The sequence below is a fragment of the Phyllobates terribilis genome, unplaced genomic scaffold, assembly GCF_046119375.1.
Source record: "Phyllobates terribilis strain yellow unplaced genomic scaffold, ASM4611937v1 Scaffold_2__4_contigs__length_985480577, whole genome shotgun sequence".
Lineage (NCBI taxonomy): Eukaryota > Metazoa > Chordata > Amphibia > Anura > Dendrobatidae > Phyllobates > Phyllobates terribilis.
This window is the reverse complement of record NW_027362762.1, coordinates 750,133,247-750,154,431: the sequence shown is the minus strand read 5'-3', so window position 1 is coordinate 750,154,431 and position 21,185 is coordinate 750,133,247. Positions and strand designations below refer to the sequence as shown.

At 41.2% G+C, this 21,185-nt stretch overlaps 1 protein-coding gene across 6 annotated transcripts in view; it reads right to left on the bottom strand.

Annotated features, from left to right (window-relative positions):
• The window catches only part of SYTL5 (synaptotagmin like 5), a 483,329-nt gene extending 467,320 nt beyond the window's left edge, over positions 1–16,009 (bottom strand). For all 6 annotated transcript variants that reach the window (XM_073667280.1, XM_073667286.1, XM_073667282.1 and 3 more), the window contains exon 1: positions 15,874–16,009. The gene's annotated coding sequence lies outside the window, so the exon portion shown is untranslated. The remainder of the gene's footprint in view (positions 1–15,873) is intronic.
• Positions 16,010–21,185: the final 5,176 nt, after the last annotated feature.

Here is a 21,185-nt window from a genome sequence, read left to right as displayed (position 1 = left end):
GGCTCTAGAGGAAGATCAGGCTCACATTAAAAGCCATGCAGATCACCTTGCTTTATTAGATCTTAAATATGAGGATCTGGAGAATAGGTCCAGGAGAGGAAACATAAGAATAAAATCATTGCCAGAAAGATTTACTTCCTTGAAAGAAACTGTTATGGACCTATTTACTGCACTCCTGCCTGACACAGACCCAGTTCTGCTACGTATAACAAGGATATACAGAGCCCTAGGGAAACCAAGGTCAGAAGATGTCCCAAGAGACGTAGTTCTCAAATTACATCACGAGGATATAAGAGATCTCATCTTGACTGCAGCACGAGAATACCCGGATCTCCCAGGAGTCCCAAATAGCGTCCACCTTTTTGCTGACATCTCCCCAGCCACACTTTTCAGGAGAAGGTCTGTCCGACCCATCACCTTGGCCCTACAGGATGCAAATATAAGATATAGATGGGGCTTTCCATTTGCGCTATCATTTTTCTATAAAGGTGCATCTTTTGTTATATGGTCCCTGGAAGAGGAGAGAGCCGCTCTCAGAAAAGCAGGTATCCAGCTCCCAGATGACTCCGTTCCAAACCAACGTTCATCCCGTCCAGTGAAAGTATGGACCGAAGCCAACATAAGAAGGAGACAATGGACCAGAGCATCAACGACCTGAACTTAAATTACAGAGACCTTCTATGGTTTCTTATGCCCTCGAGTCTGACATGGGTTTTGGAACTTGAGAAGTTACATAGGTCTCTTTTTAAGGTGTTTGCCTATGCTCTTTTTGTTTATTGAGATTAAACGGTAACGTGTACCTACAACCCAGAAATGGGACAGTTTTACTCTTATGATATCCCTCCGACCCTAGTAATTATACCACATAAGCCTTTATTAATAAAAATTGTTAGAAAAAAAAAAAAGGTTCATATGTGCTATATACATGTGAAAACAGATGTACATGATTTGGGAGGACGGATACATCATAAGGCGCATATTAGATTGTTTCTTCTTTTTTTTTTCACCTGTTTACGGTGAATTTCCATATATTTAGCTGTGTTAGGCGACCCGGGATACTGTATGTTGCCCACCATGGTAATGAGGAGGAATTCCAAGTGTGTTAAGAACCTCTATGTTACCAACCTGTTTGGGTTAATCTCCCAACTTGTATTTATGCTATTTTTTGTCTTATTCACCCTATATATGTATTTTTATGCCTATGATCCAGATTCTCCGACCATGTCCACAGATCCTTTCCTGATATACCATGCCAATTTGGAACCACCGACACGAACATTGAATATAAGGCGATATGTAATAGGTAACCCACTCTACATCCCCACACACCATAACCATATGTAGGGTTTTATCGCATAATGTCCGGGGATTTAATTCCCCGTCAAAACGAAGAAAGGCATTCATTGACTATGCTAAGCATAATCCTGATATTATCTGCCTCCAAGAAACCCATTTCTCAAACACGTCATTCCCTTCATATTTTAATTCTGCATACAATAGGGTTTATTTGGCAACTAATGACAAAAAAATAGAGGCGTGGCAATATTCCTTAAAAATAGCTTACCTTTCCAACTGCGCGATACCCTAGTTGACCCAGAGGGCCGTTTTGTTATCCTAATGGGAACATTGCAGGGCTTAGACCTATGTCTAATTAATAGCTACACCCCAGCTGGTCAACAGCTTTCATTATTCCGAATGATTCTTACTAAGCTCAATAACTTCACCTTCAAACATTTAATATGGTGAGGGGATTTTAATCTGACCTTAAACCCTAGCCTGGACAGCTCTGCCATTGGCAGAGCGGATTTATCCAAAATAGAACGTAAAAGGATCAATTACCTTATTAAATCCAACCAACTAACTGATACCTGGAGAGAATCCAATAGCTCTAACAGAGGGTATACGTTCTTCTCCCCAGTGCATAAAATCTACTCTAGGATTGACCTGATCCTAACAAACTCATGTACGTTACCAACAATGTTATACTCTAGACATATCCCTTCCTCCTGGTCAGATCATGATGCGGTTTTAACGGTTTTCAAACTTAATACTCCAACAACACGGCTTTTCTCTTGGAGACTAAATGAGGCTATCCTTACAGACCCAATAATAGCAGCTCAAATTAAGGAAGACCTGGATATTTATTTTTCTACAAATTGTACGGAAGACATTAGCCCTGGAACCATTTGGCTGGCTCACAAAAAATACATAACAGGAACTCTAATTAAATTGGCTCATAGAAAAAAAGAAAGATCCCAAATACAAAGGAATCTAGAAACCCAACTAGCTAGATATGAAATAGCGAACCAATCGCAAACATCGAAATATCTAATAAAACGCATCCTAGACACGAAACTACAATTAAATTCCCTTTTAACTACAAAAACGGAGAAGGCTATGAAATGGACAAAAACATACTTCTATAAACAAGCGAACAAACCCAGTAAGCTATTAGCTAGACAACTCCATAAAAAAGAACTACTAAACACAGTATTCTCCATAAAATATACCTCAGGTAGCGTAACATCACACCCTGACAAAATTTATGCCACATTTCATTCTTTCTATCAACAACTATATTCAAAGCCCCAACCCTTGCCTCAAAACCAGATAGAGTCCTTCCTACAAACAATACACCTCCCCAAAATTGACAATAATACAAGTAAAGTTTTGCAATCTGAGATAACGGAAGAGGAAATCACTATGGTGATAAAACAGCTTAAGAAAGGGAAGGCTCCAGGAGCCGATGGGCTGACAGCCATGTACTATATAAAATATATGGACACCCTTCTCCCACACATAAAAAAATACTCTAATGCCTTACTTTTAGGTGAACAAATGCCGACAGAATTTTATACTGCTCAAGTTACGGTAATACCCAAACCCAAACGAGACCCCCTCATGATCAAAAATTATAGACCAATATCCCTACTTAACATTGACCTTAAGATTTATACATCTATCATCACCAGACGATTAAACAAACTTTTGCCATCTCTAATCCATAGAGATCAGGTAGGTTTTATCCCCACTAGGCAAGCGCCAGACAATATTAGGCGTAACCTAAATATTATACATGCCGCAACAACGAAAAAGACACCACTAATGATGCTCGCTTTAGATATTGAAAAAGCGTTTGATTCGATATCCTGGCCCTATCTTTTCAACATTTTGAGTAAGTATGGATTCTCCCGATCGTTCATCGACTCCATTGCATTGCTTTATGATAAACCCTCCGCTTATCTTAAACTCCCACCAACCAAACTGACCCCTATAAATATATGCAGAGGTACACGCCAGGGCTGTCCACTTTCTCCTGCGCTATTTGCACTGGCGATGGAACCCCTGGCTGAAGCTATCCGAGGCCACCCTGACATAAGTGGTTTTAAGCTCTCCAACGATGAATACAAGGTGAGTCTATTTGCAGATGACCTTCTCCTATCCATTACCCAGCCTTTAATATCCCTGCCCAATTTATTTTCCCTCCTCAAATCGTTTGAAAAAATCTCAGGACTCAAAATTAATATAGAGAAATCCGAAGCACTATTCATCAATATGACCCAAACACAGCAAGAACAAATTACCTCAAACTTTGGCTTTACTAAAAAAGAACACTTACATTACATATTTGGGAATTATCCTCACGAAAGAAAAGGGTACACTTTATAAATGGAACTACGCCACTCTTATACAAAGTTTTAAAGCTGACCTAAATAAATGGTCCACCCCATCACTTTCTTGGTTAGGTAGAGTACACGCAATCAAAATGGTCACACTCCCGAAATTTCTTTACCTCTTTAGAACCATCCCTATAAATATACCTCATAGGACCTTTTCCATGATACATTTGCTGGTAGATAAATTAATATGGAAAAACAAGCGGTCCAGAATCGCTCAGAAAACTATGTTTTTACACAGGAGCCTGGGAGGAGTGTCGCTGCCAAACTTTTCCTTATACTACAAAGCAGCTCAAGTGGCACAGCTGTCAAATGTGTCTGCTCAATCTGATGTGCCCAGATGGGTAGGAATTGAGTCTTCACTATTGGAGCCATACTCACTCCCAGGGCTCCTGTGGTCAGTGGGCAAATTAAAAATGTGACTATATTTTCCCCATTTTCATTCCACTCTCTGAGCATCTGGAGGAAAGTAAGATTTAAGTTCCATCTACAATCTCAACCCTCCCCGTTGCTGCGGATACTTAATAATCCAATGTTCCCAACTGGATTAGAACCATAAGCGTTCCAATGGTGGAAGCTAAAGAGGCTTATAAGTTTGAAGGAATTTTGCCCGTCCTATAAACTGATCACTAGACAGGAATTCATAGACACACATACCCCTCCATATAGAGAAGCAATGCACACCAACCAGGTACTACATTTTGTAGGAAGACAAGTCCCGAAGAAAATTCTCTCACATCCAGCGAGTTTTGAACAAAAATGTATCTACGACCCGTTCGGTAGGGGAATCATCTCACACTTATATTCTATATTTAACACCCCAACACATAATAGAAAACAACAATTCATGCTAAACTGGGAAACAGACCTAAATGTAACAGTGACCCCCCAAAGATGGCAATGCTGTTGTGACACAATTTCAAAGAGTAGCAATCAAACTTCATTGACAGAAACCTCAATAAAACTACTACACAGAACATACTATGTCCCAACTAGACTGCACAGAATCTACCCGGGGGTCTCGCAAAAATGCTTCAGAGGATGTGATGCCCAGAGAGACATGAAACATATCTGGTGGACGTGTTCCAAGGTGCAAGCCTTGTGGAAAGATATTGGAGATTTGATCACGAGACTGCTTGGGACATCTGTCCAGATATCTTCGACAGTTTTGCTACTAGGAGATAAACCTTCTGGAATCTCTAACACTTCTTTTAAACTCCTTAATTATATCACCATGGCGATGAGGATCCATATAGCATCCAAATGGAAAACAACAACATTATCCCTTTTGGAAGTAAAAAAGAGAATTAATACAATAATGTTACACGAAAGAATAGAAGCCACAAGAACTGACAGCCTGATAACATACTTTGACACCTGGACCCCCTGGATAGATTTTCACATGGACACACAGCTAGCTGCAGCCCTGCGTATTTCCCCTTGATATGGAGTTTGTATATAAAGATGGGCATGATTGGATCATATTAGCTTGGTAGGCTTAATTAAAGGACATCATATTATGTGTCATTAGGGTTACTTTGAGTTTGCCTATCCGTCTGTAACAAATTATAGGTGGACAATGAGATTTAGGAAATGTGATTGACATGGTAACCTCAGGATATCCATTCCCTCCCCTTCCCTCCCCTTCCCATGTTGAGTCTGGAGTCTTATTTGTATTTGTTTGATGTGTTACTGTAAAAATGTAAAAAGCAAAGGGACAAATGGACATGAATAGTATTATACTCCCCCTGCGTGGGGTTATTGTCACCAAATTTATTGTTCCTTTTTAAATTAAATAAAACAATATGAAACTAAAAGCCATAAGCTCAAAACTTTGTACTTGGTTCTAATACAACACCAAATATTCCACCTACTGGACATTGAAAGATATCACCTGCCTCACGTACCTCAAAACACTGGACTCAAAAGTGCCATCAACCCCCTACATGTATGCATGGACACTACATTGACATCTAGGCACTGATTCATCAGAGAAATTTTGCGAGCAATTTCCTTTGAAAAGTCACAAAAATTTTGGTGCAACTCTTCGTTTTTACACCAGTTTCTCCCAGTTAGGTGAAAATGGACGGAGCAGGATGGGGGTGCATCAACGGCATGACACCACAGCTTGTACAATTTAGGGACTGGAGTAAGATTTCGGGTGTGGCGCACGGAGGCTCACGCCACTCTATAAACGCTCCTGATTCATGAAAAGGCATGCAACTCTTCATGAATCAGGAGTTTCTGACTCCACCATGTCCCTTCATCAAGACTGGCAAGAAAATTGCCGGTCTTGATGATTCAGGGCCTAAGTGTTATTTCTGTCCAAGCTTTTGAATTACAAGAAGTATTACATACTCTGTCCTTCTCTTTTGAATACCAAGAAGTATTATATACTCTCTTTCCCAACCATGAGAGAATATCATTTATCCTCCTGCTCGGCAAGAATTTTTAATGACCTCCATTCAGAGACTATTAAATACCCCCACCTGTTTAAAATCAGACTATATAGAGTAAATGTATTAATTAATTCTCCCCTATATTTTTTAAGGCTACATATACATGGGTTGCTGATGTTGCAGTTTGCTTGATCTTTCAAAATCATCGCAATAATGTTTCATATCTACCAACATTGCAGCAAAAAACATAACGCAGCCACAGCGAGTGAATGCAGCCTGAAACGTCACAGGAGAAAGTCAGTCTCGAGAAATAAAAGAAGACATACCAGAGGAAACTGCTCATCTCATGCACCAACAATCTACCCTGTAAAGTTGGAAAAAATATAAAGAAAAACCTCTTTAACTTCCTGCCTACCAATAGTAAACCGAGGATTACACAACTGGATACCAAAGAATACTACTAACACCATTCACATCATGTGGCCACAGTAACCCAAAACTTCCCTTTCCCCTTTTAAGTAGACATAACAAAATATAAGGTAATATATAGTAAATAGATGTTAAATAGAACACTGCCCGCACCACTGACCATTCGGGATAGTTTGCCGCCTACACATCATCAGTAAACACACTCCGACATTCAGGTATCTACTTCATGGCTTCCAGGATACAATCTGTTTTAAAGAAGATCACCAGGTTAACGTGGCCAATTTTTGCTCTTATGATATTCCTGCTTCCTCCTTAAGTATTACATTTTTTTTCTTTTTCTTTTTTGTTTAGTCTATTTTGATGGTTAACCAAAGGGGTGTGTCTTTAGGCCGATCTGCATTATTATCCTATGAACAATGCCTTTTTGGTAAAGACCACACAAATTAGCTGTATATAAAAAGACTCATATCTCTGGAACTGTATGGTGGATTTAAAGAAAAAAGGGAATCGGAAAACTCAGGTGAGCAGTACGAACAAAACCACTTTTAACCTAATGACAGGTATTCTTTATTGAAGAGTGTTACTAGGCAGAATACAGGTTGCCATATAGCATAAGTGACATGTTATTTTGGCATAGTGGGCACAGCAGACTACTAGATAAGAAGTTTTTAAAAAGCTGGGCTTTGAGAAATAAAGTATAAACTTGTGACAAAGTCCCTGATTCCAGCTCTGAATTACTTTTATTCTTTTGTCTAGTTTCATAAAATACCTGGTTACACGTTTCATATTAACTAACTCCCACATCTACATCTATTTGCATGATTTAAATAGATGGAGAAATACAGTAATTGACCTGATATAACACCAAGCTTTCATTCTAAGAGACTGTGTGTCTATCTATGGTTACAAAACTTACACTTTGTGTACAGAGCGGAATATACAGGCAGGAAAATATATTTTAGTAGATGGTTACCAGTAAATTGAATAATGTAAAGAATAATCTGGGTCAGTGGCGAGCACAACAGAAGAGGCCCCTGTGCAAGAACAGTATATGGTCCATTTGCTGTCCAATAGCTCATCCTAACGCACATTTCCACCTGATCTGGAGGTTGAAGTGGACCCCCTTGGCCCCCTGTGTGGCTGTACAGGTTGCACCAATGAATTTTCTGTAATTGCAATCAACATTGAATTCAGCTCCAGATCCTTGTGAAAATCTCTATGCACACAGATTTTATATCATGCAGAAACAATATTCCCAAAGATTCCTTCATCTTATGATTATAATTAGAAATAATAAACATAAACAAGGGTAAGCAAACATTTGGATTCCTGATGGTGGTTAAATATATATAAAAAGACTCATATAGTCATAGTGTGTAAATAAATATCTATTCCCTCATCAGAAATCCGGACCAGTATGACCCAAGGACTGTCGGTAAAATGAAGGAAGAACAGTCCGACCATAAAGTCCCAACATGTCGTATACGGTGAAGAACAAGGTAAATTTATTTATTACAGGTGACAAAAATGGATATGAGAACAATGTCAAGAAAAATAAAACAAATTTAAAACATCTAAATACTGGGGCGCATGTCCGGCGAATGAGTGAAAATCATGGAGGGACCGCTAGTCTCACAAATTCCAACACGATATTAACATCACATATGCTAAATGGAATGTATATACGTATATTGTACCAGAATCATGCCTATAGAACAGATAGAAAGTACAGGTGATACAAATGTATATTAGATGGTAAAATAGAAAACACTGCTGTAAATGCATTTAGACACATAAATGGATAAGTAAATATTACTATTAATACGGATGCAAATCCAGTCTCCTACAGGGTAACTTCAGTAAAGGAGTATGTAAAGTGCTAGTGCATGTATACTTCTCCAATTGTGCAAAAATACAATTTATGCAAAAAAAACAAAGTAGAGAGCAAAAATGCAGCAGCAGCAATAGTCAAATCAACATAGTAGCAGATTCAGAGAGGATAGGCTCGAAACGGTACTCATTTCATGCTAGCACACCTCATTGACATATTACATAGATACTTGTGTAAAGGAGACTTACAGTCAGATGGCTCCCTTGTCCGTACCGCGTCCACCCCGACGCGTGTTTTGGCAAGCACCTTCGTCAGCGGGTACAGGCATCAGGGAGGCCGGAAGTATAAGAAGAAAGGAGATACCAATCAGAGAGTGGGGGTGTGTTATTGCAAACCAATTAGAAAGTGGAGGTATATTATTGCAGACCACTAGTGGAGGAGGGGGCGTGGTATGATGCGTAACGGGCTCCAGTGTTAGGCCACCTACATGACAACCACATCATGTGACCAATAGCTCCGAGAGCCCATGGGACCCGGAACCGCAGGACACCAGGAGACGCGGTCGGCATAGAGGCACACTGACCCAGGAGCGCACTCTTCCTTTGCAGTTTGTTCAAGCTCTTGAATGTTTTCAGGGTTCTTTTTCCCAATGGTAGATTTCAGCTCACCCCAAATATTTTCAATGGGATGGAGGTCAGGACTCATTGCTGGCAATTTTAAAACAGTCCATTTTTTCTTTTTCAACCATTCCTTTGCACTTTTGGTTGTGTACTTTGGCTCATTGTCCTGCTGGAGGACCTATGATCTTCCACTCAAACCAAGTTTTCTTACACTGGGTAGGATATTTCGCTCTAAAATCTCTTGAAAATTCTCTGATATCATGATTCCTGTGATACGGTCAAGGCCTCCAGTACCAGACGAAGCAAAGCAACCCCACAGCATTATGGATCCTCCACCATGCTTAACTGTTGGTAAGGTGTTCTTTTCCTTATAAGCTTCATTGCGCCGTCTGTAAACAGACTGTTGCTTTGCTTTGCCAAAAAGCTCTATTTTTATTTCATCTGTTCATCTGTTCTTCCTTGGCCTTCGTCCATAAAGCTCTGCTTGGTTTAGTGTGGGGCATATGCTACTTGTTGAAACCAGACTGTTCCAGGTTGGTCTTCGGGTCTTTGGACATTTGATGTGGTGTTTTTTCCACCATTCACACTAAAGTTCGAAGATATCTCTTGTCAATTTTCCTCTTTCCCCCTCGTCCAGGGAGGTTCTTGATGGTTCTATGCTTAGCAAACGTCTTAATAACATTGTGCACTGCTGAAACTGAGATACCAAGGTCTTTGGAGATGGCCTTATACCCTTTTGAAGTCATGTATTTACTAATAATAACAGTTCTGATGTCCTTAGAGAGCTCCTTTGTCTTCACCATTGTGACAAAGGATCAGGGCTTACCATGTTGCTTTTTAAAAAAGTGAAGTCATTATTCATTGACTAATTCATGTCACATGGGCACCGACAATTAATCACAGGAGAATCTCTTTGGTGATTTACCACAGGAGAGTCAAAATGTGTTTCCATACTAAATTAATGTAAAGGGTGCCAATACCAGTGTCACAGCAGCTTTAGGTTTTTATTTTTCTCTCCCATTGTTTTTGGTTTTAAATTATTGTTTATCATTTGCTCTTTTGTATTTAACACGAGTGCTCTATACAAAAAAAACTGTTTCAGTTGATTCATTTTTTTCAGGACATATTCCACATTATGTACTTGAACTTCATGGGTGCCAATAACGATGAGCAGGACTGTAGTTCTCTAAGATATGCTGTGTGGAACCAACTCCCTGCCAGGTCCTTTCAAGCTATGTGCAAGTATCTAGAAGAATTGATGCTGTTTTGAAGGCAAAGGGTGGTCTCACCAAACATTGATTTCATTTAGAATTCTCTTTTGTTTATTCACTTTGCATTTTCGTAATTGTTAAAAATAGACTATTAACAGATCTATTCTTGAAAACAATCTTACTTTGCAGCATTTTTTTCACACCTGCCTAAAACTTTTGCACTGTAATGAACATTTGTAAGAACATAAACACAACAACTGTCTAAGCCTTCCCGGAAAAATGTATTCTTGTATTGTTTTCTATGGTTGGAGTAACTGGTACTGTTATATAACAGTATATTTGGTTATGTTATATTATGTCAAGTGTTTCTGCAATGTACATACAAACTTGTGTTTAGAGATGAATTGATCGATCTGCGGAGGATCAACTTCGAATCAACTTTCCTGAAATTTGAACAATCAATTTGAAAAGATCGCAAACAAAAATTGCCATTTCACACACTGTTGAAAACTCAGAGAGTTGGCTAATGACATCAGGCATGTCTGCGCAGGCTTCCCCATAATGCCCTGCAGCTATCACATCACATGGTCTAGTCCAGCCAATCAGGGTGGACTATTACAGCCAATATAAAAATTGTGGCGGGCTAAGCAGCGCCATTTATGACTTTTCCAGCGTAGTGATAGGAGATCAGCATGCACACCTCATTCAACTTAATGATTAAAAAGGCCCAATCTGATCTGGTGTGCTATTGCAGTGCTAAATCATATTGTTAAAGGGGTTGTCCGATCCCAATTTATAAGTCTGCATTCACTCTGTGTGACTGCAGACTTATGAATCCTGCACTGTGCGATGCAGGGATTCACCGATTTCTGACCCGAGACCGGAGGGTATGTATGGGCTATACATACTCCCGGCCAGTGGATGCGGCCTCACTTTCATACACTTGTAAGGCGGTGTCACTAGATGGGGCGCGGCCTCGCTCTATACAAGTAAATGGAGCGAGGCCTCGCCCGATAGATGGGCCCTGGCTGGGAGCATGCATAACGCATACATACCCTCCGTTCCCAGGTCAGAAACCGGCGAATCCCCGCAGCGCACAATGCGTGCGCTGGGGGGATTCATATGTCTGCAGTCACACAGAGTGGCTGCAGACTTATGGATTTGGACCAGACAACTCCTTTAATAGGAGTGGCAGTCTCATTTTTTGAATAATAGTCCAAAGACTCAAGTGAAATATATGTATTTAGGATAGAGGCTGAATTGATTAATCTGCAGCAACAGCACTTTAACCCTTTTACGACCTTAGCTATATATGTACGTCCAAGGTCATCTCCTTACTTTTGATGCACGCTCCGGAGATGAACCCGCATCTTTCCCAGCACATGACAGCTGATTTGATCAGCTGTCATGTGCCTCTAACAGCTGTGGGTGGAATCACGATCCACCCACTTCTGTTAACATATTAAATGCTGCTGTCAATCTCCGTCATAAGACACACCCATAGGTGCCCCTTTCATGTGATCGCGGGGCGCCGATGGATTGTCATGACAGCTGAGGGTCTGCAGAAGGCCCCCGTGCCTGTCATTGAAGACCCCCTATGAACGCCAGCCCGTCGACACATAGCAGGGCTGAAGCACAGGCGATCGGAATATTGCAGCTTCAAGTCTCCTAGGGGGACTATTGAAGCAAGTAAAAAAAATGTTTTAAAACGTATTAAAAAAAAACCCCATAAAAGTTCAAATCACCCTCATTTTGCCCCATTCAAAATAAAACAAAAAAACCCCCACATATTTGGAATCGCTGCGTTAAGAAACGGCATAACGAGAAAAAAAATCAAAACACCAGGTTTTTGCCGTAACATTGCAATAAAAAGCAATAACAGGCGATCAAAACATTGCATCTACTCCAAAATGGTATCAATAAAAACATCAGCTTGGCGCGCAAAAAATAAGCTACCACGCAGCCCCAGATCACGAAAAATGGAGACACCACGGGTCTCAGAATATTGCGACATTTTTTTTTTCTTACAAACTTTTGATTTTTTGATTTTTTTTTTCACCCCACATAAATTAAAAAAGAACCTATACATGTTTGGTATCCACGTACTCTTAATTACCTGGAGAATCATAATGGCAGGTCAGTTTTACCATATAGTGAACATGGTAAATTAAAAACCTAAAAAACAATTGTGGAATTGCACTTTTTTTGCAATTTCACCGCACTTGGAATTTTTTTTCCATTTTCCAGTACACTACATGGTAAAATCATTGGCGCAATTTAAAAGTACAACTTGTCCCTCAAAAAATACGCCCTCATATGGCTATATGGACAAAAAAATAAAAAAGTTATGGCTCTGGGAAGTAGGGGAGCAAAAAACGAGCGAGCAAAAATGAAAAATCGCAAGGTGGTGAATCGCAAAATAGCAAGCATTTTTTTTTATTCTTTACACAGTACAAACAAGGAGGGCAGTATTAAACCCTTTAGTTTTAATTCTGATACTAAACAAAAATCCAAAAACCAAAGCTTGCATGTCTCAAAAAGTGTGCTTCCTGCATTGTGAGATGGGAAAGCCATTTTTTTTTAAAGCCAAAATAAAAATCTTTATAATCCGGAAATGCAAACACAAATGTCTCACAAAGTGTGCGTATTCAAAAAAATATGTTTTTCTGCACACTTCCTTGGTTACCACTGGATACCATCCGGTTTCTATCAGCTGGATAGGTTAAGGTCAGTTAGACATTAATAAGGTTTTGTTTGCATTAAAGTGCTCAAAACAGGTTCAATACACTCGTAGGAGAACTCAGAGTATTATACACATATTTTGCAGTGAATTAGAGACTTTTTAGTATTACAAATTCATTCACCACAAATTACATTTTTGGTGAAAATTCAGTAAAGAAAGCGATAGACCCCACACTAAACATGAAAATCAGGCAGAGAGTCATGCACCCTGCACTGCACATGGGGTACTGGTAGAATGTGACAGACCCTATACTAACATGGAGGGCGGGTAGAGAGTGATAGATCCCACATTACACATGAACTGCAAGTAAACAGACAGATCTCACAATACACATGGAGGACAGGTAGCGAGACAGGGTTGGGTTGTCACACTAAACATGGAGGGCCGGTAGAAAAAGACAGACTACACACTAAACATAGAGGGCAGGTAGAAAATGACAAGAGAAGAGGTAGAGAGTGTCGGACTTCACATTACACATAGATGGCTGATAGATAATGATAGACCCCACTCTAAACATGGAGGGTAGGTAGAGAGTGTCGGGCCTCATACTATACATGGAGGGCAGGTAATTAGCTTAAAACTCCACACTATATATGAAGGCCAGGTAAAGAGTGACAGACCCCACACTATACATGGAGTACAGGTAGGGTATGACAGACCCCAAACTATACATGGAGGACAGGTAGAGAGTGACAGACCCCACACTACACATGGAGGACAGGTAGATAGTGACAGACCCCACACTACACATGGAGGACAGGTAGAAAATGACAGACCCCACACTATACATGGAGGACAGGTAGGGAGTGACAGACCCCACACTATACATGGAGGACAGGTAGGGAGTGACAGACCCCACACTATACATGGAGGACAGGTAGGGAGTGACAGACCCCACACTATACATGGAGGACATGTAGGGAGTGACAGACCCCACACTACACATGGAGGACAGGTAGAAAATGACAGACCCCACACTATACATGGAGGACAGGTAGGGTATGACAGACCCCATACTATACATGGAGGACAGGTAGAGAGTGACAGACCCCACACTACACATGGAGGACAGGTAGATAGTGACAGACCCCACACTACACATGGAGGACAGGTAGAAAATGACAGACCCCAAACTATACATGGAGGACAGGTAGAGAGTGACAGACCCCACACTATACATGGAGGACAGGTAGAGAGTGACAGACCCCACACTATACATGGAGGACAGGTAGAAAATGACAGACCCCACACTATACATGGAGGACAGGTAGAGAGTGACAGACCCCACACTATACATGGAGGACAGGTAGGGAGTGACAGACCCCACACTATACATGGAGGACAGGTAGAGAGTGACAGACCCCACACTACACATGGAGGACAGGTAGATAGTGACAGACCCCACACTACACATGGAGGACAGGTAGATAGTGACAGACCCCACACTACACATGGAGGACAGGTACAGAGTGACAGACCCCACACTATACATGGAGGACAGGTAGGGAGTGACAGACCCCACACTATACATGGAGGACAGGTACAGAGTGACAGACCCCACACTATACATGGAGGACAGGTAGGGAGTGACAGACCCCACACTACACATGGAGGACAGGTAGGGAGTGACAGACCCCACACTATACATGGAGGACAGGTAGGGAGTGACAGACCCCACACTATACATGGAGGACAGGTAGGGAGTGACAGACCCCACACTATACATGGAGGACAGGTAGGGAGTGACAGACCCCACACTATACATGGAGGACAGGTAGGGAGTGACAGACCCCACACTACACATGGAGGGCAGGTAGATAGTGACAGACCCCACACTACACATGGAGGACAGGTAGATAGTGACAGACCCCACACTACACATGGAGGACAGGTACAGAGTGACAGACCCCACACTATACATGGAGGACAGGTAGGGAGTGACAGACCCCACACTATACATGGAGGACAGGTAGGGAGTGACAGACCCCACACTATACATGGAGGACAGGTAGGGAGTGACAGACCCCACACTACACATGGAGGGCAGGTAGGGGGTGACAGACCCCGCACTACCCATGGAGGGCAGGTAGGGGGTGACAGACCCCGCACTACCCATGGAGGGCAGGCAGAGAGTGACAATTAGAATGCATGATTTCAAAAATTCGCATATCTCTACTTTTAAAATGATGTTAAGGAAGAAGCAATAGCAACTTTTAGACCACGTTCACACGTTCAGTATTTGGAGAGTTTTTACATCAGTATTTGTAAGTCAAGACGTGTTTCTATTATACTTTCCCTCTGATTGTTCCTCTCCTGGTTTTTCTAACAAATACTGAGGTAAACAACTCACCAAATACTGAAGGTGTGCACGGGGTCTTACATTTCATGTGGTAAATCCCTGCAGAGCTAACTCTATACTTTAAGATAAATGTGAAATGACGCCTGACATTCCCCACAGTATACACTAACTAGCAGTGCGTACAGTAAACGTCTGACGTGGGTAAATGTTGCCTGTGACAGAACTCTGTGTCCTACATGACCAGGGCGGTCTATTTGCTGACACATAAGACTTTACAGAACACTGAGAACACCGGGGGTGTCACTTCCCCTACATAAAACAAAACTTTAAGACAGGAGAACTGACAGTAGCATCATGTGAGACAACAAAGGCAAAGACACAGAAGACATAGTAACGACCAGTCGGCTGATTACATTACGGCGACATAACGTTCGCCCCTTAAATTGAAATGACTGTCGGTCGGTCTTATCCAATTTACCCCCGTACACGACATATACATGTATTCTTTTTAGTGTCATTGCTGTTGTTTTTTCCTTGCATTTTGAACACTTATCCTTGGCTAAACCCTTAGGATAAGAAGTCTGTAAATTAGAGTATACATTATTAGAGGAGCACACGGCTAAAAACATGTTCAAGGGTAAAAACTATAGTATATCATACTCACTGTGCAGAGTGCAGGTTACTCAGGCAGAAGATAGTCCCTGTTACTTTGCCTCCATGCGCATCCCTCATCCTCCAGCTGATTTTGCTACTGCTGCAGGCAGCTGAGGGGCACAAGCCCACGTGACGTACCAGAGCGAAGACGTCATGGTGATTAGCATCCTCAGCATCTAGCACTCCGCTGTGCATTACCGCCATCTAGTGGGTAACTTTATGTTGCAGGGCTCGTCCATACAAATAAAATTTTCTTACTACACTGTGTGAAGTATTATTAGGCAAGTTGTATTTTAGAGGATTATTTTTATTATTGATCAACAACTATGTTCTCAATCAACCCACAAGACTCATAAATATCCAAGCTTAATATTTTTGGAAGTTGGAGTGGGTTTTTTTTTAGATTTGGCTATCTTAGGAGGGTATCTGTTTGTGCAGGTAACAATTACTGTGCAGAATTATTAGGCAACTTAATAAAAACCAAATATAATCCCATCTCACTTGTTTATTTTCACCAGGTAAACCAATATCAGTGCACAAAATTTAGAAATAAACATTTCTGACATGCAAAAACAAAAACCCCAAAAATTAGTGATCAATATAGCCACCTTTCTTTATGATGACACTCAACAGCCTTCCATCCATAGATTGTCAGTTGCTTGATCTGTTTTCGATCAACATTGCGTGCAGCAGCCACCACAGCCTCCCAGACACTGTTCCGAGAGGTGTACTGTTTTCCCTCCCTGTAGATCTCACATTTTATGATGGACCACAGGTTCTCTATGGGGTTCAGATCAGGTGAACAAGGGGGCCATGTCATTATTTTTTCTTCTCTTAGACCTTTACTGGCCAGCCACGCTGTGGAGTAGTTGGATGCATGTGATGGAGCATTGTCCTGCATGAAAATCATGTTTTTCTTGAACGATACCGACTTCTTTCTGTACCACTGCTTGAAGAAGTTGTCTTCCAGAAACTGGCAGTAGGTCTGGGAGTTGAGCTTCACTCCATCCTCAACCCAAGAAGGTCCCACAAGTTCATCTTTGATGATACCAGCCCATACCAGTACCCCACCTCCACTTTGCTGGCGTCTGAGTCGGAGTGGAGCTCTCTGCCCTTTACTGATCCAGCCTCTGGCCCATCCATCTGGCCCATCAAGAGTCACTCTCATTTCATCAGTCCATAAAACCTTTGAAAAATCAGTCTTAAGATATTTCTTGGCCCATTCTTGACGTTTTATCTTATGTTTCTTGTTCAAAGGTGGTCGTTTTTCAGCCTTCCTTACCTTGGCAATGTCCCTGAGTATTGCACACTTTGAGCTTTTTGATACTCCAGTAACGTTGCAGCTCTGAAATATGGCAAAACTGGTGGCGAATGGCATCTTGGCAGCTTCACGCTTGATTTTCCTCAATTCATGGGCAGTTATTTTGCGCCTTTTTTGGCTAACACGCTTCTTGCAACCCAGTTGGCTATTTGCCATGAAACGCTTGATTGTTAGGTGATCATGTGGCGCCCCTGAGGGTTCAGTCGCCACAGAGGTACTGCATCTCACCCAGAGGTGTGGTGTCTCCTTCTCTCAGGTAAGGAGGGAGTGCTGCCCGGAACCCCAACACCTGCATACAACACTACACTGCTCCAGGCCGGCTGGAAGGGCAAGATGCAATGTGTTTTCCTGCTGAGCCCTGTCCCTGGCTGGAGTAGGGGGAACCCAAAGGTAGGGGGAACCAGTAGTGGGTGTTGGTGGAGGAAGCAGTTTAGGGGAGCACCAGAGAAGTAGGTATATAAAGGGAAGCCATCTTAGGGTGGCAGAACAGGTTAGTAAGTGGGAGAAGTCAGTCAGGGAGCAGAGTCTCTTTAGGAGCTCTGCTCCATAAGTAGGGCCCAGTCCTAGAGGCCCAGGAGGGAAGCAGAGGAGTTGGCTCCGATCTAAAGAAGGGATCCCAGGGGGTACGGCGAGTGCGGGACAGCACCCGGGCAAATAGACAAAGTTTGGAGGAACTTTGGAGTAAAGATGGGGATGGAGTTGAAAAATTTGGCCTTGTTATGTCCATAAACAGATTCAAGCTTCTAATTCGTTGCCTTCGGCTTGACGACAGAACTACCCGAACCGAACGTAAAACACATGACCGACTTGCTCTAATTCGTGATATATTCCAAAAATTTGTTGAAAACTGTAAAAAAAGCTATTGCCCTGGGGAGAATCTCACTATTGACGAAATGCTCCCTGGTTTTCGTGGTAAATGTGCCTTTCGGCAATATATTCCATCAAAGCCTAACAAATATGGAATAAAAATGTATGCCCTTGTTGATGCCAGTAAGACCTACACTTACAATCTGGAAGTTTATGCAGGAAAACAACCAGAAGGTCCTTACTGTGTCAGCAACAAACCCAGTGATGTTGTAAAAAGACTGGCTGAGCCCTTATTTGGATCGGGTCGCAATATAACAGCTGACAATTGGTTTTCAAATTGTGATCTGATTGATTATCTGAAAATGCAGAAGCTTTCATATGTAAGAACGGTAAGAAAAAATAAAAAAGAATTGCCTACACAGTTTGTAAGTGTGAAAGGGAGACAACAGTACAGCAGTATGTTTGCATTCCATAATGGAAAGGTTTTGGTTTCCTATGTACCACAAGCAAAAAAAATTGTACTTCTTCTATCAACACTTCATGATGATGATGCCATCGATCCTGGGACTGAAGCACAAAAAACCCCGGAGATAATTACATTTTATAATGCAACCAAAGGGGGTGTTGATACTGCTGATCAGATGTGCTCAACTTTCAACGTCAGCAGAAACACCAAACGCTGGCCAATGGTCATATTTTTTGCTATGTTGAATTTGGGTGGTATAAATTCACAAGTCATTTACCTTAAAAACAAGCTTGAACCTCTCCTTAGACGATTCTATCTGAAAAAATTGGCCCATGAACTAGTGCTTGGAGAGCTACGCAGGAGAAGTATGAAAACAATCGGTATCCCCTCTCGCCTTCAAGTTCAGCTCAAAAGATTCCGCCCAGAAGATGATAGTGAAAATTCACCACCTGCACCACCTCCCAAAAGAAGGAGATGCACCTCCTGTACCACGGAAAGCGGAATCAGAAGGCTTTCTAATTATGAATGTCACAAATGTCATAATGCAATCTGCCTGACACATGCAAAAATGATGTGTAATTCTTGCTCTTTGCTCTGCAAGTGTAATTTTTCTGGGGAAACTTCAGGATCTAATTCTGATTGAATATGTGTTTAATAGTACTTAAGGTACCTTAAAATTAAGTTTGTTTCCATAAATTTTCTTTGTAGAGTTTTTTGACAGAGTCGAACTGGGGACTATTTGGCGGGAGTTTTGAAATGTTTGTATTTCAGAGTTATTAGTTTTATGTTAAGTAAATGTTTTTTTTTTTTGCACCTGATTATGTGTAGTCTCTTTTATTACATCCCTATGAAGGTCACTGATCACTTTTAGAGCACTGAAATTGCAAACATTAGATATTATAGGTATTTTTCTAGCCTGTGCCTGACAAGTCACATTGTATGTGAACTCGTTAGAACCGATATTGTATGTGACGGAGGGTTAAAGAAAACTGCTTTTGTTTTTGATACTTCCTGGTATTTGTCTTTGACAAAACTTTATTGATACAGTCATGTGCGGATTACATGTATTTTTGATGTGTTTCCAAAGCTAAAATGTTCTAAAAATGCATACGCATTTTTTATTTGCAGATTTTCCAAATCTAATGCTATTCTATGGAGAAACTCCTCACTATAAAACTCAGCATACTCACAAACGAAATTGAGATGTTGTGGATTTCAAACATGCACCACAGGGCAGTTTATATTGCATAAAAAAAAAAAACATTAGGCATGACATTTCTATAAATCCTAAAATCCTATCCACTTTGCTGCAACTGTAAGACGCTGTGTTTTTTTTGCCTTCTGAAAATAAGCATCATCAAAAACTCATTGCGGGAACTTAATCTGACTATCTGGTATCACTTACTTTCTTTGAATAAATAAATGCGCCATCATCAGCAGAATGAAGTTGCTGTGTGTGGTGATATGTGTCGGGCCCAGGCTTGGACTGCCCACAGGAGAATCCTCTGGTGGGCCCCTGTTCAAGAGTGGGCCACCACCCTCTTATATGAACAGCACTTTGCCCAATATAGTTGAATCACTTTGTACAGACAAAGGCAGCATATTATTCATTCAACAATCTACCCAGTTCATTGTTATATACATTTGTGATCGAGGATAACATCACATTTGCATGTAGCTGAAAAGTGGGGTCCTGGAGTTGGTTACTGGTGGCCCTTGGCTCCCCATTCCGACACTGGCGGGTCTCTCTGTCCACCTCATCTCCAGATATGGCTGACTAAATTTGCTCTTTTATTTTCTTTTTTCTGCCTATGGCTTTATGTCACTATTATTTACAATGTTTCCTTACTTTACTTTTCCTCCATGCATAGTTTTTCTATCTAGACCAATATCACTGTTGCCACTACATACCTCTAGCGGCTTTTTTTTTCTTATTCTCTCTTCATCCCTTGCATGCTTTGAAACATCAGATTTATTACACACCCACTCTTCAAATATTTTTTGAATAGTATTACATTATCATTATTGGGAATATTGTTTTTTGATATTTGCGTGTTCCAACTACATATCTGTACACAGTATTTTGGCTTGAGGACATGGTCTATTCTTTCTCATTCAATTGTGGAAAAAATCCAGCTTCCAGGATCCCTTAAAAATTGGAATTTTATTGAAAAAGCATTAAAAACATATATCCACAACATATAAGTCACAACCCATATGGGGAAGGTGCTAGGGATGTGTTTCATTTTTTAGGATGTGCAGTCCTCCTTTTGCATATACTTTTTGTTTTCCATTGGTTACTTTTATGTGCTTGACTGACACTCCATACATATTTATGTTGTGCCCACTGCAATTTCTCTCTTACATGTAATGTAGTGTCAATTATATTTTAGATACATGTCTGCGATGCGCAGGATCTCATACTTTATAATACAGCCCAAGCTAATACTTAAAACACGACCGCAGAGGTTTTTTTTTATTTCAGCGCTGGAGTGGAGGCACTAACGTAAGGTCCCTGACCCTAGGGTATTATACTTACCAGCCGCCATGTTCAGCTATTACCGACGCAGCTCTGGGCCGCCATCTTGTGACTGCAACTTCTGACTGACCGGAAGTCAGAGGTAACAGATGCAAACTCTGAATGTAAGTCTCTGAGACCCTCGTTCTGGCTCCCATAGACTTACACTGAGGAATGACTTCCGGCAACCCAGCAAACACTGGAGAGATC